This window comes from Prionailurus viverrinus, chromosome E2 (genome assembly GCF_022837055.1).
Source record: "Prionailurus viverrinus isolate Anna chromosome E2, UM_Priviv_1.0, whole genome shotgun sequence".
Taxonomy (NCBI): Eukaryota; Metazoa; Chordata; class Mammalia; order Carnivora; family Felidae; genus Prionailurus; species Prionailurus viverrinus.
The window spans coordinates 17,806,410-17,815,961 of NC_062575.1; positions in this window are offsets into that span (position 1 = coordinate 17,806,410).

Below are 9,552 nucleotides of genomic sequence, written 5' to 3' on the forward strand. Positions count from 1 at the left end.
AAAGAAGATATATAAATGTCCAACAATTATAAGAAAAGATGTGCAGTGTCACTAGTCATTGGGAAAACCTAACTCAAAACCACAATGAGTTACCATTTCACACACACACACACACACACACACACACACACACACACACACACACACAGCTACAATGAATGAGACAATACAAATGTTGGTGAGGAGAAATTCTAACACTCACACTTTGCTGGGAGCAGCATAGAAGAGTGCAGCCACCTTGGAAAGCACTTTGGCAGTTTCTCATGTGTTAAACATAACGTCATCAGCAATCCTTTTGTCTTTTTTCCTTAAAGTTGATTTATTTATTGAGAGGGAGAGGAGAGAGAATCCCAAGCAGGCTCTGTGCCGGATCCCACGAACCATGCCGTGCGATCATGACCTGAGGTGAAATCACGAGTTGGAAGCTTAATCAACTGAGCCCCCCAAGCCTCCCTTAACTCTTAAACATATATTAAACACTAGTCCTTTCCTGTCATTTTCCATTCCTAGAAAAAAATGCTTAAAACCATTATGTGTCATGGTTCCAGGGGCTACTATTACCTTCTAATTATATGCTTTTGCCTATTTCTTCATTTATCAACTTTACACAGTATCCGTACACTTTGTATTTTAAAATAATAGAAAATCTGGTTTATTTACAGTCAAGGCAAGGACCAGAAGCACTTACCTCTGGCACAAAATTTAAAATGCCAGAAAACTCAGGAATCAAAAGGTTTCAATACAACATTTTAGAGGTCAAATTAATGAAAAATGTCTACGATGAAAAAAAATACATTAAAATGTTAAAAATAAGACAACAGGCCCCAAATGGAATGGTTTATGCTAAGTTCCTTGCCTCTAAACCTAGACTTAATTCATTATTTATCCCGGAAATGAAATCTTAAACCAGACAATCAGGAAATGCCATGTTAGCGCTTCTAAGATGATCTGCCTGGTAGAGCCTGAAGGAAAGTTGCCTAACAATAACCAACCCACTTTGTTTTTTATTTAAATTTTAGTTTGTTAATATCCTGTGCAGTATTTGCTTCATATAACTTCCTGGTTCCTGCTCCCTTCTGCCCACAAAAGTCTTTCATTTTATACAGTTCTTCAGAGCTTTTATCTGCTAGCTTGGATGGTGCCCAATTCATGAATAAATCCAGGTGAATAAAGCCAGTAAGCGCTTTAAAGCATCCCCAGCTGAATTTTGTTTTCTGAACTCTTTTTTTTGGGGGGGTGGGGGACACCTGGGTGGCTCAGTCAGTTAAGCATCTGACTTTGGCTCAGGTCATGATCTCAAGATCCATGAGTTCTAGCCCCACATCGGGCTCTGTGCTGGCAGCTTGGAGGCTAGAGCCTGATTTGGATTCTGTGTCTCCCTCTCTCTGATCCTCCTCCATTTGCACTTTGTCTCTCTCTCAAAAGTAAACAAACATTTTTTAAAAATTAAAAAAGGAAACTTTTAAAAAAATGTTTATTCATTTTTAAGAGAGAGACAGAGACAGAGCATGAGTTGAGGAGAGGCAGAGAGAGAGGGAGACACAGAACTGGAGGCAGGCTTCAGGCTCCACACTGTCAGCACAGAGCCCTACATGGGGCTCTAACCCACAAACCGCGAGATCATGACCTGAGCCAAAACTGGACACTTAACCAACTGAGCTACCCACGTGCCCCTGAATTTTATAAAAAAAAATTTTTTAATGTTTATTTATTTTCTGAGAGAGAGATCGACAGAGTGTGAGCAGGGGAGGGGCAGAGAGAGAGAGGAAGACACAGAATCTGAAGCAGGCTCCAGGCTCCGAGCTGACAGCATAGAGCCCGATGCAGGGCCCGAACCCACAAACCATGAGATCATGACCTTAGCTGAAGTCGGACGCTCAACCGACGGAGCCACCCAGGTGCCCCTGAATTTTGGTTTTTTTTGACAGTTTTGGTGGTAGTGGTGGGAACAAAGGGAATCAGCTGACATCTTCAGGAACAAGAAACACAGGTGTTGGTACCTGCCAACTCTGGGAGTCTTCTTTCTTGCCATTTCTGAGGTTCATGACCAAGTTCCTCTTGGATCTGAGTTCCGCTCTCTTTGCCCTGAATTCCTGATCTGAGTGGCTTTCCAGTCCGGGGTTAACAGGTCAGAGAGGCAGTTCTTGCAAAATGCCAGTCCTTAGCTCTTGGGTAGCTCATGGTCCCAGTCCATGGCAGGTCAGCTTGAGCAGGCAGATGATTCCACCCAGAATCTGAGTCCCTAGCCCCGGTGAGTTCAGTCCCTATGTATTGGGGTCTGCTGGTTCAGTCCAGAGTTCCACTCAGGAAGCTGCTGGTGGTGTGTACTTAAGGTCTTCTCTTGGCCAGTCTACAGTACCATCTTTTTCTGGAACTGTGGAGTCCAGAAACTGGTACTGTGGAAAGCAGAGTTTCTGGTTACTGCTGGAGTCCACACTTCCATTTCTGTGGTTCTTGTTGGCTTCTGTTCATGTACAGATGGGGTAAAAGAATAACAGCTCTGTCGTGGGAACCTTGGAAGCGAAAGCCACAGAATTGTTGGCCATGGGTGGAGCGCTGAAAAGCACCTGGAGTACTCTCTCCCTAACTGTAAGAATCCTGTGCTAGGACAAGGTGGTCATGGAACTGGTTGGATTGACACTAGGTCATCCTCCAACCTCAAGAAAATTTCCTGGTGACAACACACACTGTAAATGTTTTTTAAAAATATTTATTTGGGGGGGGGGGTGGAGAGAATGGGTGGGGGAGGGGCAGATAGAAGGAGAGAGAGAATCCTAAGTAGGCTCCACACTGTCCCCACAGAGCCTGACACAGGGCTCGATCTCATGCACAGTGAGACCATGACCTGAGCAGAAATTGAGAGTTGGACGCTTAACCGACTGAGTCATCCAGGTGCCCTACGCTGTAAAACACTTCAAATCCCCAACCCGGAGATAAGTTAAATGATGGATATTTATCAAGCATCTAAATCATTTTCAAGTAGGATAAAATACGCAAACATGAATTACTCAATTTAAGTTTATTGACTTTTGGCTTCCTTTTACAGATGAACTGAAGATATTTACATCTAATAGTAGCTATGTTTTGTGCCACATTGAAAACTTTACTGTGAGGAAGAATCTACTATTAGAAATTATAAAATGCATGTACAAATGTACCAATCCAATCACTGGATCTTCACTGGATGCTAGTGTAACAGATAAGTCCATGGTTGCTTCCTTCTTAGTTTTCACTAGGAATAAAGAATTCTAATTTATGTAATTTATGTAATAAAATTTACTACACAAATGTATGTAATAGATTTATAAAATAGGTTTATGGAATTAAATATGTATTAAATATATACATAAATGAAATATGTATTAAATAAATTATGTAATTTATGTAATTAAAAACGTTTACTATAGCTGTTATGGCAAACAGTATGGTGATTGCTCAAAAAATTAAAAACGGAACCACCATAGGGGCGCCTGGGTGGCTCAGTTGGTTAAGCGTCCGACTTTGGCTCAGGTCATGATCTCGCAGTCTGTGAGTTTGAGCCCCGCGCCGGGCTCTGTGCTGACCGCTCAGAGCCTGGAGCCTGTTTCAGATTCTGTGTCTCCCTCTCTCTCTGACCCTCCCCCGTTCATGCTCTGTCTCTGTCTCAAAAATAAATAAACGTTAAAAAAAATTAAAAAAAAAAATGGAACCACCATATAATCTGGCAATCCCACTTCTAGGTATATATCTGAAGGATTTGAACCCAGTTTCTCAAAGGGATCTCTGCACACCCATGTTCATTGCAGTATTCACAGTAGCTAAGATATGCAAACAATGTGTCTGTCAACAGATGAGTAGATGAAGAAGATAAACACATACACAATAGACTATTATTCAGACATAAGGGGCACCTACGTGACTCAGTTGCTTAGGCATCCGAGTATTGATTTCAGCTCAGGTCACCATCTGGAGGTTCATGAGAGCCAGCCCTGAGTTGGGCTTTGTGCTGAAATCGCAGAGCCTGCTTGGGATTCTTTTTCTCTCCCTCGCTCACTGCCCCTCCCCCACTTGTGTGTGCTCTCTCTCAAAATAAACATTTTTTAAAAATTCACTTCCTTTGACAGATCCCTACTGCCTTGGTTAAGGGTATGGTTTGGAACCTGCCCTTAACTCTTGAAGGCATTGCACAGTCTGCTGCTGAAGCATAAGCTGCCCAGTAAAAATCCCTAGACTCTCTGGACAAAGTTGGGTTTTTTTGGTTGTTGTTGTTGTTAATTTTTTAATGTTCTTTTATTTATCTTTTAGAGAGAGACAGAGCATGCGTGGGAGAAGGGCAGAGAGAGAGACACACACAGAATCCGAAGCAGGGTCGAGGCTCTGAGCTGGTAGCACAGAGCCCAATGTGGGGCTCGAACTCAGGAGCCATGAGATCATGACCTGAGCCAAAGTCCAACAGTTAATGGACTGAGCCACCCAGGTGCCCCTCTCTCGAAAGCTTTAAATGTACACTTGCCGTTATCTATCACCGAGCAAATGATCTCCTTAAGACTAGAGTATCAGAAAAGAATCCAAGAGCATGACTAACTTAAAGAATGTGAACCCACTGCTGTAGGACCTGTGAATCTCACAGATTCAGCAATGTTTGCATTTTTTACCCTATCACTCAGGCTGAGTCTGACCAAAGGGTATAACTGTTAAAGGGTATAAATGATTAAAAGACAACCGGGGAACACCTGGGTGGCTCAGTCTGTTAAGTGACCTACTTGGGCTCAGGTCATGATTTCACGGTTCGTGGGTTCCAGCCCTGCATCAGGCTCTGTGCTGACAGCTTAGAGCCTAGAGCCTGCTTCAGATTCTATGTCTCCATCTCTCTCTGCCCCTCCTCTACTTGTGCTCCGTCTCTCTCTCTCTCTCTCTCTCTCTCTCTCTCAAAAATAAACAAGCATTAAAAAAAATGATAATAATAATAATAAAAAGACAACTGGCCCAAAATGGAGTCACTTATGCTTAGCCTTACGTCACCAAACAGACTTAATTACAGTTTCAGCTCACCTTGAACTGGAATCTTAAATGAATCAGTCAGGAATGGCCTGATCAGCACTAGGTAGGTAATCTACCTGATAGACTCCCACCATTCCCTAAAGGAAAGCAACCTCAAAAAAACCAAAATAAAACAAAACAAAACAAAACAAACAGGGGTGCCTGGGTGGCTCAGTCAGTTAAGTGTCGAACTCTTGATTTCAGCTCAGGTCATGATCTCATGGTATGTGGGATGAAGCCTCGTGTTGGGTTCTGTGCTGACATCACAGAGCCTGCTTGGGGTTCTCTCTCTCTGCCCCTCCTATGCTCTCGCTCTCAAAATAAATTAAAACTTAAAAAAAAATCCAGTTTTCACCAAATTTAACTTCCCATTCCTTTCTGTCTATAAAATTCTTTTCATTTTGCATAGCTCCTCAGAGCTCTGTTCTACCTGCTAGATCAGATGCTGCCTGATTCGTCAATCATTGAATAAAGTCAATAAGATCTTTAAAATGTACTTAGTTGAATTTTGTTTTTTTAACAACATAAAGAATGAATCAGTATTAAGTGAGTCCTCATTTTTCTTTAGGCTCAATATGGCTTGGTTTGGCACTGGTACTGATTTTACTTAACATTTTTATATTTTGTTTATCATGACTTTCCTTTCTGCAAATTGATTTTCAAAAATATTCTGTTAAACAGTTATTTATGGGGGCATCTGGCTGGCTTAGTCTGTAGAGCATGTGACTCTTGATCTTGGGGTTGGGAATTTGAACCCCACATTGGGGGTAGAGATTACTTTTTTAAAAATCTTAAAAAAATAAGATCTTAACCCTCAGTGACCACTGGTCTATTCTCCAATCTATGGTTTTGCCTTCTTCAGAATGTCATATACATAAAGTCATATAGCTTTGACTCTGGTTTCTTTCACATAGCAAAATGCTTTAGAAATTCATCCCTGTTGCTATGTGCATCAAGAGTAATTCCTTTTCGGACTTCAAGCTGTATTACAAAGCTGTAATCATCAAGACAGTATGGTACTGGCATAAAAAGATGCTCAGATCAATGGAACAGAATAGAGAACCCAGAAATGGACCCACAAACATATGGCCAACTAATCTTTGACAAAGCAGGAAAGAGCATCCAACGGAATAAAGACAGTCTCTTCAGCAAGTGGTGCTGGGAAAACTGGACAGTGACATGCAGAAAAATGAACCTGGACCACTTTCTTATACCACACACAAAAATAAACTCAAAATGGATCAAAGACTTAAATGTAAGACAGGAAGCCATAAAAATCCTAGAGGAGAAAGCAGACAAAAACCTCTTTGACCTTGGCTGCAGCAACTTCTTACTCAACATGTCTTTGGAGGCAAGGGAAACAAAAGCAAAAATGAACTACTGGGACCTCATCAAAATAAAAAGCTTCTGCACAGCAAAGGAAACAATCAGCAAAACTAAAAGACAACCAACGGAATGGGAAAAGCATATTTGCAAACGACATATCAGATAAAGGGCTAGTATCCAAAATCTATAAAGAATTTATCAAACTCAACACCCAAAAAACAAATAATTCAGTGAAGAAAGGGGCAAAAGACATGAATAGACATTTCTCCAAAGAAGACATCCAGATGGCCGACAGACACATGAAAAAATGCTCAATGTCACTCATTATCAGGGAAATACAAATCAAAACCACAATGAGATACCACGTCACACTTGTTAGAATGGCTAACATGAACAACTCAGGCAACCACAGATGTTGGTGACGATGCGGGGAAAGAGGATCTCTTTTGCCCTACTGGTGGGAATGCAAACTGGGGCAGCCACTCTGGAAAAAGTATGGAGACGCCTCAAAAAATTAAAAATAGAACTACCCTATGACCCAGCAATTGCACTACTAGGCATTTATCCAAGGGATGCAGGTATGCTGTTTCGAAGGGACACATGCACCCCAACGTTTATAGAAGCACCATCAACGATAGCCAAAGTATGGAAAGAGCCCAAGTGTCCATCGATGGATGAATGGATAAAGAAGATGTGGTGTGTATAGACAATGGAGTGTTACTCGGCACTCAAAAAGAATAAAATCTTGCCATATGCAACTACATGAATGGAACTAGAGAGTATTATGCCAAGCAAAATTAGTCAGTCAGAGAAAGACAAATATCATATGACTTCACTCACATGAAGACTTTAAGATACAGAACAGATGAACACAAGGGAAAGGAAGCAAAAATAATATAAAAACAGGCAGACTCTTAAATATGGAGAACAAACAGAGGGTTACTGGAGGGGTTGTGGGAGGGGGGATGGGCCAAATGGATAATGGACATTAAGGAATCTACTCTTGAAATCACTGTTGCACTATATGCTAACTAACTTGGATGTAAATTAAAAAAATAAATTAAATTTAAAAAAAGAGTAATTCCTTTTTATTGCTGGGTGTTGTTGGGTTGCATGGATGCCCCATAGTTTATTCATACATTCACTCGTGAGAGGAGATGTGGGTCTTTTCCAATTTTGGGACTACTATGAATAAAGGGGTTAAAATATTAATGTACAGATTTGGGGTAAATATAAATTTTCTTTTCTCTAGGGCAAGTATCTAGGAATGGAATTTTTGGTCACCTGGTCGGTCCATGTTTAACTTTACAAAAGATTAATAAACTGTCCTCAGAGTCACTGTACCCTTTTGCATTCCCACTGGCAATGATTTAAGAGTTTCCATTTCTCAGAATCCCTGCCAACATGCTTGGTATTGTCATTTGAAAAATGTCTTAGCTGTTCTAATGTCTTAGTGTTATCTCATCATGGTTTTACTTTGCATGTTCCTAATGACAATGCACATTATTTCATGCACCTGTCTCCTGTATATCCTCTCTGGTAAAGTGTCTGTTAAAATCCTTCCGAATTTTTTGTCTGTTTGTTTTCCAGTGTTGAGTTTTTAGAGTTCTTTATGCATTCTGCATATAGTTTTCATTGGATATAGGATTTTTAAGTATTTTCCCCAGTCTTTGCCTTGTCTTTTTATTGTCTTAACGCTATCTTTACAGAGCAAAGTTGTGTAATTTTGATCAAGTTCAATTAATAATTATGCTTTTGGTATCATAGTAAGAATTCTTTTCCTAACCCCCCCCCAAATCTTTAAAAATAATGACTTAACAGTTATTTATCTTGATTACTGAGTTGTTGGGGTTTTTTGCAACCCCTTAAATTTTGCAAACCTCACTTTAAGAGTGTACTTCCCACCTTCTAAATTTTCTTAGTTACCATTTCTAATTTTTTTGACGGTTACACTTTAAACTTCTTTTTCTTTTTCCTTCCCCTTTGACAGCATGGGCATATCTCAGAGATTTGACAGGTCTGGGAGCAAAAAATTCAATAAAGCAAGTCAAATTAATTTTTTGGTTTCCCCACACATATAAAAATTATGTTTATGCCATACTTAGTCTATTAAGTGTGCAATAGCACTAACAATGTACATACCTTAATTTAAAAATACTTCATTGTTGGCGTGCCCGGGTGGCTCAGTTGGGTAAGCATCTGACTTGGGCTCAGGTCATGATCTCACAGCTCATGGGTTCGAGCCCTGCATTGGGTTCTGTGCTGACAGCTCATGGCCTGGAGCCTGCTTTGGGTTCTGTGTCTCCCTCCCTCTTTGCCCCTTCCCTGTTTGCGTGCCGTCTCTCTCTCTCTCAAAAATGAATAAACATTTAAAAAAAAATTTTTTTTTTAAGTTTTTTTTTTTTTTCAACGTTTATTTATTTTTGGGACAGAGAGAGACAGAGCATGAACGGGGGAGGGGCAGAGAGAGAGGGAGACACAGAATCGGAAACAGGCTCCAGGCTCTGAGCCATCAGCCCAGAGCCTGATGCGGGGCTGGAACTCACGGACCGCGAGATCGTGACCTGGCTGAAGTCGGACGCTTATCCGACTGCGCCACCCAGGCGCCCCTAAAAAATTTTTTTAATAAAAATACTTCCTTGTTTAAAAATGCTCATCAGGGGCGCCTGGGTGGCTCAGTCGGTTGGGCGTCTGACTTCGTCTCAGGTCATGATCTCATGGTCCGTGAGTTCCAGCCCCGCGTAGGGCTATGTGCTGACAGCTCAGAGCCTGGAGCCTGTTTCAGATTCTGTGCCTCCCTCTCTTTCTGACCTTCCCCCGTTCATGCTCTGTCTCTCTGTCTCAAAAATGAATAAACGTTAAAAAAAAAATGCTCATCATCCGAATTTTCAGTGAGTTATAATCACTAATCACAGATCATCATACCAAATTTAATGAAAAGGTTCCAAACATTTCAGGAAATTGCCAACACGTGACAGAGACACAACATGGGCAAATGCTGTGGGAAAGGGGATGATGTGGATTTGTTCAATGTTTATACAAACTTTCAATGTATAAAAAAATGCAGTACCTGTAAAACACAGTGAGACATGCACAGTACAACACGTAGGATGAAGACTTTACTGTAACTTTCACTTGGTAGGGATTTAAAACTTTTCTCTCTGCTCTGGTCAGCTGCCTAAAGTCAGCCTTTGTAAAGCCAGTCAA